This window comes from Neomonachus schauinslandi, chromosome 5, assembly GCF_002201575.2.
Source record: "Neomonachus schauinslandi chromosome 5, ASM220157v2, whole genome shotgun sequence".
Lineage (NCBI taxonomy): Eukaryota > Metazoa > Chordata > Mammalia > Carnivora > Phocidae > Neomonachus > Neomonachus schauinslandi.
In genome coordinates, this window is record NC_058407.1 from 74,117,760 (window position 1) to 74,141,067 (window position 23,308).

The window sequence follows — 23,308 nt, forward strand, 5'->3', positions numbered from 1 at the left end:
TGAGACCACACTGTCCCACGAGGGTTCCCCCCCCCCCCCGCTTAGCCACCGGAGTGACATCTCTGAGCGGAGCAGACTTCTAAAAGTTCCGATTTTGTGCTCCGTGGCTCTATCACTTGCCAGAAGCGGCCGACGGAGGGCCCTCCCCCGCCGTCTATCCTCCCAAATATCGCCTCGGATTCACTTCTCCGCATGTCCTACCTTCCAGAAAGTGGTTGCTTTTCTGTTCAGAGAGTTGTTGCTCTTCTTTTCTTCGATCTTCTGTTGAGTTCGTAGGTGTTCAGATTGGTTTGATCCCTATCCAGCTGAATTCCTGAGAGGAGACGAAATCCAGGTCTCCTACTCCTCCGCCATCTTGCTCCGCCCCCCCATCATTAGTTTTTGATGTGGTGATCCACGATCCACTGTTTTCGTATAACACCCAGTGCTCCATGCAGTACATGCCCTCCTTAATACCCATCACCGGGCTAACCAATCCCCCCTCCCTGCTCCCCTCTAAAACCCTGTTTGTTTCTCAGAGTCCATAGTCTCTCCTGGTTCATTTCTCCCTTCAATTCCCCCCCCATTTTTCCCTTCCTTCTCCTAGTGTCCTCCATGCTATTCCTTATGTTCCACAAATAAGTGAAACCATATGATAATTGGCTTTCTCTGTTTGACTTATTTCACTTAGCATAATCTCCTCCAGTCCCATCCATGTTGATGTAAAAGTTGGGTATTCATCCTTTCTGATGGCTACGTAATATTCTATTGTATATATGGACCACATCTTCTTTATCCATTCATCTGCTGAAGGGCATCTTGGCTCTTTCCACAGTTTGGCTAGTGCAGACATTGCTGCTATGAACATTGGGGTGCATATGGCCCTTCTTTTCACTACATCTGTGTCTTTGGGGTAAATACCCAGAAGTGCAATTACTGGGTCATAGGGAAGCTCTATTTTTAAATTTTTGAGGAACCTCCACACTGTTTTCCAAAGTGGCTGTACCAACTTGCATTCCCACCAACAGTAAGAGGGGTCCCCTTTCTCCACAACCTCTCCAACATTTGTTGTTTTTTTCTCTGTCCATTTTTGCCATTCTAACTGGTGTAAGGTGGTATCTCAGGGTGGTTTTGATTTGAATTTCCCTGATGGCTAATGATGATGAACATTTTTTCATGTGTCTGTTAGCCATTTGTATGTCTTCTTCAGAGAAGTGTCTTTTCATATCTTCTGCCCCCTTTTTGACTTGATTATTTGTTTTCTGGTGTTGAATTTGAGAAGTTCTTTATAGATCTTGGATACCAGCCCTTTATCTGTAGTGTCGTTTGCAAACATCTTCTCCCATTCTGAAACCACGTCTTTTTCTCAACATAGATATCCACTCTCATTCCCACCTCCCAGAGTCAGTAACTATTACCAAATTTCTTATGTGAACATATAGATATATGCTATGCAAATATACATGCCCAGTACTGTCCTGATTATCTGATATAGTCTGACATAGATTTATGCATCGTCCTCCTAGTGACCAATAAGTACATATTCTTTAAAAAAAAAATCATACACATTTTCAGACAAGGAAATTGAGGTGCACAAAATTAAGAAACTCATTCACAGTCCTATGTTTTATAAGCAGTGGAACCATAATTAGAGCACAGAACCTCAGTTCCAGATGATACGCACTTAACCACAAAGCCCTACTGCCTCTCTGTAACCCTTGTCATTTCATGTTGGATACCATTACACACATCTCTCTCTTCATTTTACATTCAACAAGTGCAACAGATGAGTAACCAAATTAATTTTGCACATTTGCATGAGAATACTTGCATATGTTTTTCAGAACCTGTTCTCTTTGTCTGCAAAGGTAAGCTAGGAATGCAAAAAAAACCTCTTTGTGTGTGAGGTTGACATTTAGCCTTTTATAAAGTTATATTTTATGCCTTATCTTAGAGAGAGAATAGAATATTAGAATTGAGTTTCTTTCTTTGCTAGTTTTCAATTATACTTTTATCCCACCCCTATAGAGATGTGTTTGCTCCTAAATGCAAACAAGAATCTCACTAGACACTATATGTTAACTAACTGGAATTTAAATAAAAACGAAAAAGAAAAAAGAAAAAAAGAATCTCATTAGAAAACAAAGAGCACCGGGTGTTATATTGAACTAATGAATCACTGAACATCATAGCAAAAACCAATGATGTACTACTATACCTTAGCTAACTGAATTTAAATAAAATAAATTAAAAAAAGAAAACAAAGAGTAGCAAACAATGTTATCATCTATAATCAGAAAAGTTATTAATATTTGCCTAAAAAGAAAAAATAGGATAGGAAAAAAGGGGAAGAATTTATTACAATATCATTACATTAATATTCTCTTATTTTGAAATGGCATGGAGGTATAAAATACAAGGAATATCCAAAGAATTACAAATAGTTTAAAATTGAGAGAGAGCACAGGATAACACAACAGGATTATATTGTGAATATAGATAAGACACATAAAGCATGACACAGAAAGTTGCACTGATAGCAAAGACTATGGAAGTGATGATTAAATAAAGCTGAACACAAAAGAAAGGATCCTCAGAAGGAGGCCTTAGGTACTCACAGGGCAATAGAGTTTTAAATGTTCACACCTGTGTAGAGTGACTAAGTGCTAATTCTGTGCCGTTCTCTTGGGTCCTCCAACCTGCTCCCCTTCCAAAATGTTCCACAGAACTCCCCAACTTCTCCAAGATTCCAGAACCATGTCTGCCTGCTACCAGGTATAGTTTTTTTGTTTTTTGTTTTTTTTCTGGTGAGAAATAAGTCTGTGACTTTCCTGAATTGTTACTGTAAGTGAGTGAAGTCATGGTAAGTCTCCAGGCAAATATCATTCAGCAATCCAGAATTCAGACTTTACTGATCTATTCCTAATCCTTCTCTAATATAAAATTCCATACACTCACAGTAACAATTCAGCCCATGGGACATAATTTACGTATCAGGTAAATTTAAACAAATACTGCACTAACCAAAGAGGAGAGGATTATATCTCTCTGATAAAGCAAAGTGTATAACCCTCAACAATTGAGTAATTTGGCTTTTTCAGCCTTGTAAAGAATCATTCAGCAATCAATGTACTCACATTTTCAGGTTCGGTTTTGTTAGGGGACAATTCTCTATGACATTTTTGCATGTCTTGTATGAGCTTGTGATCAGAAGTATCCTGTAATAATACTGCCTCTGGGGCAGAAGACAGATTTGTTTCCTGATCAAGATAATTAAGGTAATGTCTCCTTCTGACAGAAAGTTGTGTGGGTTTGCTAGCAGCCCCTTTAAGAATCAGGGTTTTCTAATCTCATTTTTCCTTACCTATGGCACAAATACCCTGTGGGTGTAACATCCACTTGGGCCTGCATCTCCATTTGCTCCCATGGGGTTTGGGGAACAAGGGTAATGAATTCAAATATGAAAATCACACTGCCTGCTGTGCCATTCGTAACAGAGTCCTTTGTCTCTGGCCTAGGAGTCTCTGTCCTCTGCCAGCTTGTGTGAAACTGTGGCAGGCTAACTTGTTAGCCTGAAAAAGGAATAAAATCTCAGACTTCAGAGCTCCTGACAGGCTTTTTTCTAAAACAATTAATATTTCTCTGCTTTACCTATCATCATGGACATTTTACAGGCAAAACAAGTTTTAATTTAATCACTGTTTTCTTTTTGATGTTCAGTCTGTCACTACCTATCTTCTAGCAGTCTCTCCTCAGATTTGTATTTTTATCCCTTCAAACAATTACGAAAGCATCCTTATTTTTGACAATGATAAGAAGTTGTAGGCCTATGTTGAATATTCCTATCTTAACTATAGAATCATCTATTCTCTAAAAAGCTCTGATTCTATTTAAAGAAGAGTACTGAAAAGCAAAATCTATACAACAAAGTAGGTATGACGATGGTGTGTAGCAAAAAAAAAAAAAAGATATTCACTTCTTTATCCAAATCTCATGAATTCATGCTTGCAAAATTTCTTTACACCTTGCTCTGAAATAAGAGTTTGTTAATTCAATTTTTTTTCTCTTCCCACTTGTTTTGATGCTATATATTGTCATGATATAGCATGTATTCAACTATATTATGCCTGCCTCCACCTCTTTGGAAGTTTCTATTTTCCTCTTCCTTTAAGGTCTTTGGATCGATTTCTAAGTGCACAGATCCAGATCACACCTATAATGGTATCTATCTCTAAGAGTGAAAGAAACTCTCAATTTCCCTATGTCATCCAGAGTTCCATTTCAAAAAATACAAGGCCTTTTGCTATTAAAAAAACGAAAGAAAATATGTGCTTCTAAAATTCTCTTAATAGGTGGAAGAACAGATTCTAGGATGGGTTTCCAAGAACAATTCTGTCCAGGGAACTGCTCTTCAAGAACAGCAGGGGGCTAAGGCAAGGGGAAACCTTGATTCACAATCACACTACCTTAGCTGTGATCTAGAGAGCAGGAAGCCACAGCGAGGGCTATTTTCTAATGGGAGAAATGGCCTGAACTAGAATAAACGGATCAGGAAGAAATCAGCAGAACTGTTGGCTCCTATAATATGCTGCCTTAGCTGCAGTCTGGGAATCAAAAAGCCATTGCCACAGATGATGTCTCCAGAACAGTACAGCACCTGCTCAATCTGCAGTGGACATCTGTGGTGACACAGCCTCCCTATCTAATACAGTATACTGTTCCAAATTCAGTCTTCACAGAAATGCATCTGATTGGCACCAACTAAACTGCATTCAAAAACAGAGAAGTATACATTTCAGCCTTTTAACATTCAAAAAGTGCAACAGAATGTAATTGGAAAGATGCTGAGTCAGTCACTTTATGGTATCCACCATGGTCCATTCTGGCAACGTCAATAGGTATCATTCTTCCCAATATCTCTGAACAACAGCAACAGACCCTCTCTTAAAAACCTCTCTTACTCTCTAATTCAAATACAAATTCATCAGAGACTAACAAGTGGCAATCTAGCTCCCTGTTAATTCTTTGAACTAGTTTTATTGCATCAGCACCCCCCCCCCCCCACCGCTGCCCTATTTTTTTTCCAGCCATGCTAGCCTCCTAGTAGTTCCTTTAATATGTCAGGCATACTCCCACCTCAGAGTCTTGCTGCTCCCCCTGCCTGGAATGTCTTCTGATATTTGCATGCCTCCTTCCTTGACACCTTTCAGCATCTGGCACTTGAGATGCCACCAAATCAGTGAGCTCTTTCCTGATCAACTTACTTAAATTGCATCTCCCTCATTTTTCTCTCTTTAAAATTCCCAACCCTTTTCTACACTTAGCATTATTCTAGCACACTACACATGTCCCTTATAGTGGTTATTATCTTCTCTCCCTACTAAAATGTAGAGCCATGAGTGCAGAAGTTATATTAGTTAACTTTGATATCTACAGTCCCTACAACTGTATCTGGCATATAGTAAGTCGTCAGTAAAAAAATTAACAAATTAGTAAAAAAAGGAATAAACAATAATCTGCTCCCATATAACATAATGTATCAACTATCCCTTGTATAAAAAAATGGAAATATCCTCTCTTTTGGGGGCGTGTAGTATCTTGTGAATCACTACCTTCTTCTCTGAGAGCTGTTCTTTGCTCCTCTCTATATATACCTCCTCTACTTCAGTCACAATTTTACCTTGATATATTTTGAGTTTGTTATTAACTAAATAACAAATTTGATTACCACCAATGCACCTTATATAAAATATGGGAAAAGATAATGAAAAAAGGGAAACTGGCTAATACTAATGAAAAACATAAGTCAAGGAAAATAGGTATCTTATAAAGTCTGTGTTTCTGCAACTAGACACAGACTGTAATGAGTATTTATAACTTCATTATTCTGCTTCTTACTTGATATTTCCTTTGACCTCAGTCAGTACACTGGCTGATCAAGGTTTGTTACTTGATATATGATCCCACCCTTCATTCCTGAGGTATTCAACTCTTAAAGGTCTTAGTCCCATGAGGTTGCTACAGCTTTCAATACATTTTACCACTACCCTACTTCAGGTTCTGAGAGGACTGCCTGGATTTTAGACATACACTTCTATGTTCTTTATGTAGTAGTCATTCTATGTCCCCTTGATAATCAGGATTAATCACCCTATCAATAGAGTATCAATATATTATTTTAATATTGGATTAATTTGAGAGGAGACCAAAACAAACAAGTGGTGATCTCAAATTCCAAGCTCAGTGGAATCTCTGTTGCTCCCTCTGATGAAAGTATTCTTCCCTTAGGAACTGAGACCCCTAAAACAAAAAAGTGGGGAGCAAATATTTTTCATGTGAGTAATTTGATATAATAGTGAAAGGTGCCACTTTCACTTCCACCCCTTGATTCCCAGATCCATCTATTATGGTTTTAGAAGAATAAGTACTATATATTTGTCATAGGTCACAGAATATATCATATTTCTGGAAGACTTTAACTTTGCAAAGTATTTTTTTAATAGACCTCAATGTCTTCAATAATCCACCACTCTTTAAGATCATGATTGGTACATGGTAAGATGAATTAATATTACGGAAATCAGCCCATTATCTCTCTTTTATTTTTTCCTGTGCAATGGTTTTCTTAAAACACAAGTGAGACTGTGTGGGATATCATAATGGTGAATAAGGCATTCATTAAGTTCAATGATGATGTTGCTGGAAGAAACATGGCAGGCAGGAATAGCAAATCCTTATCATGACCTATCTTCCTCCATCACATGCTCGTAGGGAATTTTCCTTGGAGTGCCTATTGAGGAGAAGTGACAGTGCAAAAGAAATGGGTGTCTTGAAAATGTGGATGAGTTTATCATGCAACTTATTTGTACTTTCAGGACCACCTAGAGCCCAATCTCATTTGTACTGCTACCACTTGATGATGGAAATTTGTTGGTACCTCCAATTCTGTAGCTTGATAATCAACTATATAAAATTTAGTTCATTTGAGGAAACTCATGTCAGATAGTCATTTGGTGTTCTCTAGTAGATACTCAAAGCAAGCCAAATCTGACTGACAAAAGCAAAATAGTTACTTGCCAAAGAGATCACAGCTTTGCTTCCAAATCTTAAAAGACTGTTCGCTAATTCTCCTACAGAAGTTTGGTAGGAGCTCCATACAGCATTCTAATTAGTCACAGACACTTTGAGTACCATTAGATATGCTGGCTTCTCAGAGCCAAGAGACTGAGACGAATTTTTATGGGGTGTATCTCTTATTCTCTGCCATATCAGTATCTTAACAAGCATCTAGGTACTTAATTAATTAAGTCCTAGAAGCATGATGTCATCAGCGTGGTGAACCAGAGTGATGCCCTTTTGAATGACTAGTGAGATGACTGAGTTTCCTCATGACTGAACTATAGCATAGAGCCAGATTTGATGTAAACCTGAACCAAGATAGTAAAAGTATATTGCTGTTCCTGCCTGGTGAAAGCATGCTGCTCTGAAATTCTCAGTTTATTGGTAGAGAGAAAAATAATATATTTTAATAGCTGCCTATCAGGTACCAGAATCAATATTTATTTTCTCCAGTAATAAGACCATTATCTGGAACAGCAGCTGCCACTGGAGTTATCAGTCACTAAACTTAAAATAACCTACTGGATATGCTAAACTAATAAATTAAATATGCATTTAATTATTACCTATGAATAAATTACACAAACTGGAAAAATATATTTATGTTCTTATAAGTCAGGGTAATGGTTACCTTTAAGATAATGACTAGAATGGAAAGAGGACACTTTTGATGAGCATATTTTAAAACTGCAATCTTCTCATCCCCCATTCCACTCTCTATGGCTCTTCTAATCCCTTTACTCTGTTTCAGATACCATGTTATTATGTGAACTCATCTCACTTACCCATTGTTAAGTTCTACAAAGGCAGGGATCTTCGTGTGTTTGAGCACAAATTATCCTAAAAACCTAGAAAATTCCTAGTCTGTAATAAACACTTTATAAACCTTTGTTAAATAAATGTCTAATTTCATTTCTGTGAAAATGATATACTTTTTCCCTATGGAATTTTTTAAAGATTGTCTTGTCATTTTTAATGTGCCCAATTTTGAAGTTTTTTTTCTTAATTCTATTCTGCTTCACACTCTGAAATGTCTTTCTTTAGTTCTAAAAAATGCTTTAACATTATTATTCACATATTACCGGTCCTCCAAATTAGTGTTTTTATTTTGACAACATATTTTCGTGTTAATATTTCCAGTTAATTCTTCTTCATAACTACCTGTTCTTATTTTTTACTTGTTGTAGTTGCCCTTATTTCTTAGATGATGTATTATTATTTTAGTCTCCTTCATTGTGTCTCTTCCATTGGGAGTCCTTCCTTTGGCATGTTATTTCTTTGTTGTGTTTTTCTAATAGTACTTCTACAGAGCTCATGATTTTTTACTGTAAGCTCCTAGAGTTTAGTAAGTGTAACCCCTTGGGATATCTACAGTTTTGTACCAGTTTTTAGTGTGACCCTATATATATATGTATATATATATATATTTATATATATATATTATCTGCCTTTTTATGTGTTTCTCACAACTTTTCAGGGTTTTATATGGGGAAAGAAGCCAGCACCCTATGCTTATTTCTCTCTTTTCATGGGGACTAAAACTAGTTTCCCAAGCTATTTCTTCCTTCTGGAAAACTACTTGTTTCTTGTTTATACAGGTAACCAGGTACCCTCCAAATACCCATCACCAAAAGCAATAAATATTTTTGTACATGTTTCCATATGGAACTGTGTGGGAATTTTCTTGGGTTTATATGCAAAAACAGTATGTTAATGTGTATATATATACTGTATTCACTTTGATAACATATTACCAGATTACTCTCTGATTTGGGGCCTCTACACTACCTCTTGCAGTGCATGAGCGTTCTTACATCTGTATATCCCCCCCAATATTTGGCACTAACCAGACATTTCTAAACTTTGCATGTCTAATGGTTATATAGTGGTAATTCTTATTTTTTAATTATTTGATTAGTAGTGATTCTGAGCATCTTTAATATGCCTATAGCCTTCCAGTTTCCTTATATTTTCAAACTGCATATCCAACAAAGGACTAGTATCCAGAATATATAAAGAACACTGAAAATTCAACAGTAAAAAAAATCAATTAGAAAAATGGACCAAAGACATGAATAGACATTTCACTGAAGAGGATATAGAAGGAAATAAGCACGGGAAAAGATGTTTAATTTTACTACTCATTGGGGAAATGCAAATTAAACCCACAATGACACAGCCCAACATACCTACCAGAATAGATAAAGTTAAAAATAGTGACAACATCATGCTGCCAAGGATGCAGAGGAACTGGATCATACTTTGCTGGTGAGAATGTAAGTGGTACAGTCATTCTGAAAAAAACAGTTTGGCAGTTTCTTATAAAACTAAAAATACTTACCATACTCAGCAGTCACACTCTGGGGTATTTATTCCAGAGAAATAAAAACTGACATTCACATAAAAACCTGTACATAAATATTCATAGTATCTTTATTCATAATAGCTAAAAACTAGAAACAACCAAATGCCCTTAAACAGATGAATGGGTAAATAAATTGTGGTACATCCATAACATAGAATACTACTCAGCAATAGAAAGGAACAAATATTGACGCATGAAACAACTTAGATGAATCTCAAAAGAATTACAATGAATGAAAGAAAAAAATACAGAAGGTCACATACTATATGATTTCATTTATATAATATTCTTTTGAAATGACAAAATTAAGAAAATCAAAACATTAGTGGTTGCCAGGGATCAGGGATGAGGGAGGAGGTGTGGAAGGAGGTGAGTGTGGCTATAAAAGGGTCATGAAGGATCCTTCTAGTGATGAAACTCTTCTGTATCTTGACCCTATCAATGTTGATATCTTAATTTTGATAACGTACTATAGTTTGGCAAGGTTACATTAGGAGAAAATGAGTAAATGATACATGGGACCTCTTCGCACTATTTCTTACAACAGTATATGAGTCTACAATTACCTGAAAAAAGGTTTAATTAATAAAATAAATAATCTGAAGATAGTGAGAAACTAAAACATCAATGTGCTGGATCATAAAAAGCCTGGGAAGTCAAGATTAGAAAGTGAGGGAGTTAAAAAAAAAAAATAGCAAGTGGTAATCACAGATGGGGATTAATGTAATTTAAGTGGGTACAGGTGGCACAGTCCTGTCTGTCAGGGTGATAATGGGTATGCCAGGGAGTGACTATGGAAAGTAAGGACAATGAACTTCAGCAGGCCAAATATTTGGCATCAGTATGTTGGATAGTTGATGCACATTACACAGACATTGTCTAATATTTGATAAAATATACAATAAGAAAGGGAAGACTATGAATCATGTGGGGAGAATGTAAAGAATGTCCAGATATTCAAGAGGTCAGTAAAAAGTTACTGACAGCAGCTATGGAAGACATAGAGGGTAGAGGCAGCTAACATAAGCTTCCAAAGCAGGAGGAAGTTTTATATAAAGTAGAGAATCCATGATTCAGGATTGGAATTGAGAAGGTAGGGGAATGCTGGCTCTGCCCTCAACCCTGAAGCAAAGAGAATTTGGAGAACATGCAGCTTCAGCTCAAGGGCTAAAAAGAAGCATCTGTGAAGAAAATCAGGTTTCTGAAGGAAAAGGGAGCATTTCATGACTAAAAGGGTCTAGGGAATTTATTTGCTGTAGGCATTCCAAAGAATTGAGCAAGAAGTTTCAGGAGAGAGGACAGAACTGGTAGGAAGACTTAGAAAAAGAAGCACACAACATTGGAGAGCAGTTGAGGGATTTATATTTTCTTTGAATCCCCAAAGATCAGAGGGTTGCATGTGAGGTATGATGAAAATAATATATTTATTTTATATATGTTTGGGGTACTTTTCTTTTATATTCATCTAAAGATCTTAATTTTCTTTCCCTTTGGCACCCCAGTACTAAATTAAGTGGAACATGTGAGAAGGAATGTTCAGCCTGGTGTCATATTGAGTATTTTTATATTGCTAAAAAATTGTATCTTGTTATCACAATCCCAGATTTCAAGATATACAACAAAGCTATACTAATCAAAACAGTATGATACTGGCACAAAAAACAGACACATGGATCAACAGAACAGGATGGAGGGCCCAGAAATAAACCCACCTGTATATGGTTGATTAATCTACAACAAAGGAGGCAAGAATATACAATGGGGAAAACACAGTCTCTTGGCATTGGAAAACTGGACAGCTACATGCAAATGAAAGAAACCAGAGCACTTTCTTATACCATATACAAAAATAAATTCAAAATGAGTTAACAACCTAAATGTAAGACCTGAAACTGTAAAACTCTTAAAAGAAACACAATCAGTAAACTCACTGCTGTAGCAATACTTTTCTGGATCTGTCTCCCCAGGCAATAGAAACAAAAGCAAAAATAAACAATTGAGGCTACATCAAACTAAAGTTTTCGCACAGTGAAGGAAATCATCAACAAAATGAAAAGGCAGCCTACTGAAAGGGAGAACATATTTGCAAAATATATATCCAATAAAGGGTTAATATCCAAAATATATAAAGAATTTATACAACTCAACACCAAAAAGACAAATAATGTAACTAAAAAATGGACAGAGGAACTGAATAGACATTTTTCCAAAGAAAACTTACAGATGGCCAACAGACACATGAAAAGATACTCAACATCCCTAATAACTAGGGAAATGCAAATCAAAACTACAATGAGATATCACTTTACAACTTTATACCTAAAAATGGCTAGAATCAAAAAGATAAGAAATAACAAATATTGGTGAGGATGTGGAGAAGAGGGAACCCCTGTGCACTGTTGGGAATTTAAATTGTTGCAGCCACTGTGGAAAAAACAGTTTGGAGAGTCCTCAAAAAATTAAAAATAGAAATACCATATGATCCAGTAATCCTACTTCTAGGTATTTATCAAAAAAAAAAAAACCCATTAATTTAAAAAAATATATGTACCCCTATGTTTATTGCAGCATTATTTACAATAGCCAAGATATGGCAGCAACCTATCAATAGATAAATGTATAAAGAAGATGTGGTGTATACTTAGACAGCAGAATATTACCTAACCATAACATTGTAACAACATAGATCAACCTAGAGGGTATTACGCTAAGTGAAATAAGTCAGAGAAAGACAAATACCACCAATTGCACTTATATGTATAATCTAAAAAACCAAACAAACATACCAAACCAGAAGAGACTCATGAATACAGAGAACAAACTAATGATTGCCAGAGGGAAGAGATGGTGGGAGATTGGAGAAATAGGTTAAGAAAATTAAGAGGTGCAAATTTCCAGTTATAAAATAAATAAGTTATGGGGATGAAAAGTGCAGCATAGGGAATATATATATATATATATAAGATACAGTCAATAATATTGTAGTAACATATAGTGACAGATGGTAATTATTTAATGTGTTGAGTGTTGCATAATATATAGAATTGTCCAGTAGTTGTGTTATATACCTGAAACTAATATAACATTGTATGTCAACTCATCTTCAATTTTAAAAACAATTATAAAATAAAAAAAATAATTATGCCTTACTAAAGAACTGCTTGCATCAAAGAAACTTGCCTCCGTGGAAAGAATTCTCCAAGTAGAGCCAATTTGAGTTGTCTACTGGCAGTGTTTTTGGGCCTGAGGACAAGTACATGAACCCAGGCAGCAGATCCACAAGTTCCTCCTTGGTGCTGAAACAGAATGGAATTTGGAGCAGCAGATCAAATGTTGCCTACCCAGGATTGGCAGCAGCTACTTAGTATGCTTTGTTGTATGGTATACACGAAACTCAGTTATGTTGCATTTGAAAAACAGTCAATGTTTCTCTGCCCTCAAATACCAAGCTTAAATAAAGTTTCTCTTTTCCACATAATCATATCCTTGTTTCAGCTTCTCCTTCTTAAACACACCTCTGAGGCCCACCAGCATCATTTCCACAGACCAGCACATATGGACTAAGGACAGCTGCTCAAGCTACAGCAGGATGCATGCTACCTACCTTCATCTGTGCAACCAAACTACTCTCTGGCTCAGGCTACTGGTGTGGTTCGCCTGCCCTTAGTGAAGGCTACTACTCCCACAATTTTGCTGAGGTCCTTGCTTCTTGATTCAGACCTTCTTTGTGAGGCCTTGCTTCTATGGAAATAATCAATTATGAACAAAGGTACCAAATTATGAAGACCTCATGGGCCAACGCTTGCCCTGGCCATGATAGTTAACTGTATTTTCTCTGTGTGGTTCACTGTAAGCCTCTAAAAGATAAGATAATAATGTTCCATATATTACAAGGCAAGGTTCTAAACATACCACCCTGCACAAATTTTCCCTTATTATTTTGTTCCCCAAATTCTAACTATTTTGCTTATTTCTCAAAAATTTCAGGCCAATAAGAGCCCTGAATTGAATCTATTCCTTAAGTTGGGGTTGCAAATTTTATTTCTGTAAAGAATCAGATAGTGAATACTTTAGGCTTTGTAAGACAAGAAGCAAAATCAAGGATATTATATAAATACTTATATAACCTTTAAAATATAATCATTTAAAACTGTAAAAGCTATTCTAAGCTCATGAGCTGCACAAAAACAGGCAATAGGCTGGATTTGGCCTTCACACTATAGTTTTCTGTCACCTGCCATAAAATACAACATCCCTATTATCTAAAATTCCATTGACAGATATTTTTTAAACCCAATCAGAAATATGTTAAATACTTTTAATGTTCTCAGTTATCATTTGTTTTTTCTAGCTTCCGTTATCTATTCTAATCACATTATTTCTCCTACCTTAGTCACAGATTTAAATTACAAATGAGACCTTTCAATTCAAAGTTCTATCTTCTTTTCTCTGTGATACCTTTAGCAAAAGCACTTTTAGTGAGAAGTCCAACCGTGTGGATAGTAAACAATCTATTAGAAAACCTGCAATGAGTAATTAGTAAATTAAGTCATAGGAAATTTGTAACATATGAAAAAGCACCTTAATTTAAATAATAGGGCATATTTTAAAATAGTGTAGTAAAATTAAGAGATAAGTATATAATAATATAAAAACTTTTTAATATAAGAAAAGATTTTTATATATTCAAATTTTATCTCTTCAGTCTGAAACACCAAGCCCTCTGCCATAATGACTACCACCCAAATGCTCCAGGTTTTTTCTAGGGGCTACCATTTTACGTTATGACGTTTTCTTCTTCATAGTACAGTCTCAGATTTATTATATTAAATGCAAAAAGTTTTTAACATTAAGCTTATACAATTTAGGAGACAGATTTTATTATATTATAGTCTGACTCCATGTTTGATTTCAAGTCCCACCCTCTCTGTTCTTCCATTGTCCTATATCTGAGTAAAGAGCACTTCCACTTCCATGAGTAGTAAAGTCATTTATCTCTGACCCATGAGTGTCATGTCTTCTGCTAGCAACCTCGAAACTACGGTAAGCTGTTACCAAGTAGGGTAAAGTCTTAGATACTTCACAGATGACAATGACATCCCAGCTTAAAACATTTCAAAGATTTCCTATTTCTCTTAAAATTTAACTGAAACTCTTAACATGCCCTGCAAGGCCCATATCATCTAGTGCCTATCTACCTCTCTAAATGGCACTTATGTTCTGTCCACAACTTTCCCTACCCCTTTAATGACTCAACAAGATTTTCCTAAATGTCACCATTCACTATTTTATATATAACATGTATATTATATATACATATAATATATACATACACATATACATATATATGTATATACATGTATATCACCATTCTATATACACATTGTGTGTATATATATATAATATATATAATCTTTGTTTTTAAGGTTATCTTAACATCTGGGGTTATGGGAGGCATTGACTCTAGAAGAAGGGGGGAAAGGCAATACATAACAGAATATAAGACAAAATTTTAGAAAGATATTGCCTCAGACCCTACACCTCATTCTTAGAGAACTGTAGTCGGGAAATCAGACCAAGAGACTGTATTAGGTTTTATTGCTTATATAGCAAACGTTTGCAAACTTTGTGACTTAAAACAACATGAATTTATCATCTTTTAGGTTTATAAGTCACAAGTCTGACATAGGTCTCACTGGGCTGAAATCCAGGTTAAAGCAGAGCTACGTTTCAGTCTGGAAGCTCCAGGAGAGACTCTATTTCCTTATCTTTTCCCGCTCTAGAGGCCACCCACATTCCTTGACTCATGGACTCCTTCCTCCATCTTCAAAGTCAGACATTACATCTTTCTTTCCATTATTCCATAGCCAGCTGGGATGCCAGCTGGGTTGCCTCTTCTGAAGACCTATGTCTCTTGATTTTGAAGTCCTTAAATTAATCACTCAAGCGAAGTTCCTTTTTACCATGTAAGGTGACATATTGACAGGTTCCAGGGATTACCATCAACATCTTTGAGAGGGGCCATTTTTCTGTTTACCATAGATACCTAAAATGATGGTTACATTGACATGGACAGGTTAGAGAATATTATAAATGAAAGCCAGTAAGTACAGAGTACATTTTACTTAAGTAGGACATACGGGACATATGGCCTGGTGTTGTGATGCTATGCAGTGCTCACGCCACTGGTTTGTTTCTTAATATTGCAGTTTCAGAATGTAAGAACCACCCCCAAGACCCCAAAGATATCAACCTTAGACCAACCACCTTTCCATGAGAGATGGCTGATCTATTAAATATGGGGAAGACAGAGTTACAGAGCAGCTAGAGGTAAAAAAAAAAAAAAAAAAAAAATCATTAATTTAACACTACCAATAAGTATTATTCACAGTATCTCTTATATGAAAACTCCGCCCAAATTCCTATTATTTAGATTTGTAGCTGTGTCTTTAGCAGGGGAGATACCTGGGTATATGACAATACAGAGTTGGTAGTGGGAATGGAGCTAAGCCAGTAATAATAATTTAATGCAAGGTTGTGACAGTCAAGAGCCCTGAAACTGGAGGATAACTCCGTATGATGGCATCTGAGGGCTGTTTAAACCTTCTAAACCCAGCTTTTGGCCCTCACAGATAGCCAGCATGACGGCTCTTTGTTATGTGAGAATAAGTGAAAAGAAACAGCAGGCTAAACCGTCCTCATTATTTGCATAAAATAATAATTACTCTTGAATTCTTCTCATCCTTCTCAGCGTTAGACTGGGCAGTCAACATTTCCATCAAAACTCACCTAGACAACAAGAGTTGTTTCAAAGAGGCACATGTTTTACAAAGTCCCAGCCTTCTTTCCTACAAGAATAATCACTTTGAGGTCCACATCAGTTTGTTCATAGGGGTTTTCTTGCTGCAAACAACTTCTTATGAATTCTGCCAAGGGGAAGTCACTCTGCCAAGCCATCCATCTGATGCTCTCCCACCACCACACACATTTCTCTTAGAATCATATAGAAAAGGTTTCAAGGAGCCACAGCACCCATCCAATTCAGGCACCTACATTTTAGATCATACTGTGCTTCTGAATTCCTCAGTAAATGAGAAATGAGTCAATCACAATGTTTAAAGTACAGTCTTCATTTCTTGAGCTTGTAAACCCTCTTGGCACCACACCAGTTACAATGTTCTGAGCCCAGTAGGTGCTCAGTATTCTTGTAGGGCTACTGTCAGTGACTTTCATAAATGCATATTCCCTATTGGGAATGTTTTTTACTCCACTTAAGTCCAGAAAAATAACTTTAAAGTTATAAATTAATTCATAATCATATACTATTATTATTCCCACATTGCAATAGAGCAAACAGATGGAGATATCAAGAGATTTTAATATTATACAGGTAGTCAATGATGAATCTAGGACATGAATCCAAGTTCTTATGATTTTCCATTATAATTTGACAGGTTAGCTGTGTGTGTGTGTGTGTGTGTGTGTGTGTGTGTGTGTGATTTTGAGTCAAAAACCATACTTGCTAATGGTGGTAAAAAAGAAAATTTTATTTATGGCACTAAAAATATTAGAGTCAAGAAGCCCAGTAAGAGAAAGCCTCAATAACGGAATCTTGTATTTTAATATTTCAGAAGAAATCAGATATTCTATCAAAGCTATTGAAAAGGAAGAATTCTGGATTTCAAAATTAGAGAGAAAGAAGCTTAGGAATGTATTGTCTTTGATGTTACTCACCAAAAAGTGACTTAAAAATTAATTCAATTCCTTACTTTCACCTGAACCAGCATTATTTCTTCTAAAACCTCCAAGCTTCAATTCTAATTGCAGAGGAAAGTAGTGAAAGAGGCATACAGGAATACTAGTAGCCATAAGAAACAACACCCATGGGAACATAGCAGTCAGTGAAGTTTCTGAGATCATTTCAAAAGCGATAATAGGGTAAACCCTATGAAATTGCTGATATTCAAGCAATTTTATTTTGATTTTTGAAAAGAGAATTCTTTATTGAAACCAATATGAAGCAGTTGGATTTCTAAAATATGAAGATGAAGAAAGTGACAGAAAATTTACTTCTGAAATGAATTCTTAAAATTGACTGTACGTGTTAACTGCATCTACAAATACCTTCAAGGCAACACTTAGATTAGTGTTTGTTTAAATAATTAGGTACTATATCCTAGCCAAATTGACACCTAAAATTAACCATCACAATGCCTTTATTGTTTAATTCCTGGCTCCCGTAATAACTATCTGTCCGATTTTACACAAGTCACTTAATCTCTCTGTGCCTATTACTGGGGAAACTGAACAATCTTGACTACAGAAAAGTCCCCTGTAGCAGTATAGAAGAGAATATGAGAGAGAGTATTGGTGAGTATTCATTACAAATTTACATTCATTAAAGGTTGGCATAAAACTGTCCACAAAGTCTGAAGAGAATTTCACACAAATGTATACAGGAAAGTAGAAGATAGAACAATTAAACTTTTTTTTATCTCCTTGAGAGACAAGATAGGCTCACCTTATGATTGTCTCCTGTATACCTCATGAAGGACTTCTAAGTTAATCTTGGAATTAACTCAGAAGAATTATCTTAGAGGGAGGTGATCACAGTTCCAAGGGTTAGAAGGTCCAGGATTATGCCTTGTGAATTCAAAAGGTCTGGCCTCTTCTTAGGCCTATTATATTTATAAATAAACACACTAAGGAGGATAAAATTGACCATAGTTACTCCCTCCAATTTGTTAAAGAAAGCATAATGATCTTACCCTTACACTATTTTCTCTGTAAAATCATATAATATTATAAGTATAAAAGTGTAATAAGGTTGTTGAAGGGATTAATTAAATGAATTCAAGGAAAGAACTTGAAACTCTGCCCAGCCTCAAAGCAATGGCAGGTACTATTATTCTACTTATGTTCTGCTTTGTCTTTGTTGGATGAATGCTGCCCTGGTCTCTTTAGAAACAAAAATGTACAATTAATACTATTAAGTTTGTGCTTTTATTATCACTTACCTAGACTTTTTCAACAGTTTCTTTATGTCTCCCTGCCTCTCACTTTGCCTCCTCTAAATTTATCCTCCACACAGTACCTGCTTGAACTCCCTGCAATTTGTATATCCACCACCAAACACCATTTCTATAACAACACTTCAGTAACTTGCCATCAACTAGGATAAATTCAGTTTTCTTAGCATAACCAATAATGTCACTAGCCTGATTGTGCCTTCCAGTGCTGTCAAGTTTCTCAGTTCCCCTTGTTGCAACCTTCATAGTTCACTAACACTCAACTCCCTTGAAAGCTAACACCTCCATAGACTAGCTCACACGGCACTCCCCTTCTTTCTCTCCCTGTGTTCTCTGGCCAACCTCATCTCATCATCTCATGCTACTCTTTCCCCTCATTCAACACTTTCCAGCCACACTGGCCTTTGTGGACTCTCTAGGCCACAAGGCCTCTAACCACATGATTCCCACTGTTCCAAGACTCTTCTTGCCACCCCATCTTTTCCTCTGAGGATCCAATTCCTATATAAATATCTTTCTCAGAAGGCATTTGAACTTTTAATCCAAATTTGGCAGCTCTGTTGCCTTCTTATAATGATCATTGTTTTTCCATCAGATCACATATCCTAAGGTGTATTTTATATTTATTTTGGGGTTTGTTTTTAATGTATAGCTCTCCTACTAATTCTAGTAGCTTCTACCAAGCTCTGTGAAGGAAGAGGCAACACCTGTGTTGTTTACCACCAAATGCACCATACCTAAAGAGAATGCCTGGCATAAATTAGGCCCTCAATAAAGACTTGCTAGCTGAATGAATGAATACATGAAGAATGAGATGGTTCTATTATGAGCCCCAAGCGGTAGGCCTATCCAATATCCATTCTGTACTTTTCCTTACAAACAGAATCCCAATTGTAGTTCAGACACCATTATGGTAAAAATCTCTATTTCCCTGTCTTTGCCTTTTTCCTTTTTTCTTTCCCCTTCACCATGTTGGGGATGTTGCACTTATAAGGATGTTGGTAGATAAAACTAGAAGGAGACAGAGTCGTTGACGATATTGTGGAGGCTACCATGACATGCATACATCATGGAGTCACATAATTTGAAGTATAGAGCCCAAGAGGACATGAGAAACAATCCCTTTATAAATGAGGAGAGTGAGGTCCAGAAAGGTTAGTTGTTAGAAGTCTTTTCTGTAGTAAGGAGTAGGTGTAGGATTATAATACAGCTTCCTTACTCTTAGGCCAGGACTGAGTTATAACTTCTCTTAGCATCTATGGTTTGTTGCTGTTGTTTTTTCTCATGTAGAACCGTTGAAATTTCTGCATAGCATTTTCTAGGAAGGTGACAAATAGGAGGGAACCATCTTGTCAGTAAAGGGAGTAAGACATAGAGGACAAAGTTGACTTAATAAGATGGAAGGATGTGGAGACAAAGTGAAAATTATGATGTCTTGAGAGACAGACTTTTTTTTAAGAACTCAAGAATATAGTCAAGTTTGATTTAAAGGAAAATTTTCTTTTGAAGGAAGAGAGAACAGTATTGAGTTGTGTTAGTTTTGAAAGGAAATAAAGAAAATTCCCTACTATATTTAAAATGACTTAAAATGAACTGCTTCTAATACAAGCTACCACTTTCCAAAGTCATAACATCATTCCAATGATGCAACAGCAGTGCTGGTAGATTTCTACCACAAAATATTGTTATTTCAAACCCATGAGGAATGTTGGTAATTTTTCTGAAAAAAGTTTCTAATACACCCACGAATTTAGCTAATTTGACATTACATGTGAAATTACATCAGTCTTATGGCCCATCAGAGAGAATAAGGACATAAAATATGTGTAACAATATAGTTGAACTCAAAGAAAAAAAGAGAGAAAATATCTTCTCTCATACAGAAATACAGAATGTTTCCACATAAAGTGAGGTTCACAGTGATCTTAACAATTGTATGGGATAATGGAGAAAGCCATGCTGGTGTTACATTTATGATATAATCCAGAACACCCTGAAATCAAGCACACACACACACACACACACCCCTAAAATATCATACATGATTACATTATGGCCTAAAATAATTTCTGGTATGGGGTGCCTTTTTAATAAATATTGTTGAATAAATAGTTTCTTACATAATCAGGAGTATATAGTCTCTTCATTAGGAATGAATATACCAAATTTATCTAGCTGCTTTTTAAAATTCTAAGTAACCTCCAAGTTACTACTTGTAATACTGTATTAGTCAGGATTTAGCTAGGAAAACAGACACCATTCCAGGTATTTCAATGCAAGGTGGCAGACTTATTCACATGGCATTCAGTTACATAAATTTTTGAGGACTACAGGATTAGAAACGGGAGGGGGGTACAGGAGGGATGTTCTACAGAAATCAGGAAATATAGGAGGATACTACCATCACTGCAGATGATTGTATTTATATGACTACCATTGCCTTACAGCCATACAGAAACCTGTTTTTATCATCTGCTGCTGCAGGGGTGCACTCCAAAGGAGACTGCCCTGGTCAGCTGCCTCCACAGCTGCAAAAGCCCGGAGAAATTCTAACACCATTCACCTCCAGGTCTCAAACAGGATGCCTCCCATTGGTAGAACCTAAACCTGAGCCCTGCTAGCAATGGAATTTGAGTTCCAACAACTGTGGAGGTCATTTATCTACATGTGCTACACAAGTTTTTAGGTACATAACAGGACAATAGACATAGTTCTAAAACTGTTATGAAAAACTCATTGCCTATGGGAAAAAGATAATTACAAAAACATTAAACTTAAGCTTATATACATATGCATATATATCATATACTTTATATATAATAAATGTAATATCTGTATATTAAACATGTAATATCTGTATATTGTATGTATAGTATATTTAAAATAATACATACTTAATTAATATGTAATACATATTAGGCGGCAAGCACCATTCTAAATCCTTTAAGACTTTTAACTATTTGAATTTTCATAAAATCCAGATGGGATAAGCGCTATCATCATTTCCATTTTACAGGTAAGGAAACTGAAGCATAGAGAAGTTAAATAAAATCTGCCCAAGTTCACACAGCTAGTATTGGCAAAACTGAGATCTGAACTAAGGCAGTCTGGTTCAAGTCCATGTCCTTAACATGCTGCTATCTACACCTCTACTACCCAATACTAGGACAGGAGGAATGAGGTGCTACAGCAGCACATGGAGATAAAAAAAAAGCCTAATCTAATCTAGAGACTTTAGGGAAGGCTTCTAGGAGAATGTGATATTCCAGTGAAGACCCTGAGTAGAAGTCAGCTAGGTGAAAAGGAGGAGGATGGCATATCCTGGAAGAGATAATATAACCTGAGGCCAGAAAAGGCTTGAGTATACATACAAAACTGAGTGAAAGCCAGTGTGGCTGGAGCAGAGACAGAGCAGAGGAAAATGGCAAGAAATGAGCCTGTAAATGAATCTGGATCCCCTTCCCATGAGCCAGACATTGCACTAGGCACTTAACATACACTAGCTCCAACCCAGAGTGTCTGGGGGGCTAGTGATTATAGCTAAAAGATGAATATCCTGATGCATACCACCCCCATATAACCTTGTTCCAATGTAAACTTCAGCAGTGTGCAGACCAGGTTTTATGGATAGACTAATAGGTTATAAAATATTTTTCAAGAGATGCCCTAAATCTTACCACTAGAGATTGACTACTCAGGATTATCACTATTACTTTTTCCAACATCATTGAGCTATATTAATATATAGAAAGTTGCACATATTTAATGTATACATTTTGATGAGTTTGGACATAGGCATATACTCATACCATCACCACAAGTAATAAATATGTCCATTACTTCCCTAAGATTTATGTCCCTTTGCTTCTGTGTTTGTGTGGTAAGAACACTTAACATGAGATTGACCTTCCTAACAAATTTATAATAGCACCATGTTGTTAACTACTGACACCATGTTGTATAGCAGATCTCTAGAATTTATTCATCTTGTATAAGTATATACCCATTAAACAAATTCAAATAGATTTGAGAAAGTTAAATCATTAAATTATTAGTTCTTTGTTATTTTATGTGAATTAAAAGATAATTGTTTTTTTCCACTGACAATTAGCTATTACCACAGGAATGGAAGAATAGAAACATCAATGGAAAAAGAAAAAACCTGGAAACTTTTGAGCCTAAAGCAATGCCAAAAGTGATGTGAAGTCATTGGGTGCATGAGGAGGTGGACTGTTGTATAGGAAGAAGCCTCAGAAGAGGAGTTAGGAAAGGCTGAAAATGAATTTAATCTGTAACTATACCAGTAGCAACATCTGAGTCCAGTTTTCAAAACCTACATTTTTTAACAGATACAAATAAATGGTTCCTTGTAGTCTGTTTTTCTCTGCTCCACAGATGTTCACCGAGAAACCCACTGTGTGCTAAAAACAATGCAAAGCTCTAAAGATTAAAAAAAAAAAATGAATGACACAGCCTTGCACTCAGGGAGAGAGAGGATTACAAAAAGTGCTAAGTTTCCTAAGCACAGAGGGTACGGAGAGCTCACACCTAACCCATCCAGAGGAGAAAGGAGGTCAGGGAGGCCTGCCTTGAGTTTGCAAAGCAGAGGAATTATTAGAAGGAAAAGGAGATATGATTAAAGACAGAGGTCTTGGGGTGCCTGGGTGGCTCAGTCGTTAAGCGTCTGCCTTCGGCTCAGGTCATGATCCCAGGGTCCTGGGATCGAGCCCCGCATCGGGCTCCCTGCTCCGCAGAAGGCCTGCTTCTCCCTCTCTGGCTCCCCCTGCTTGTGTTCCTTCTCTCGCTGTGTCTCTCT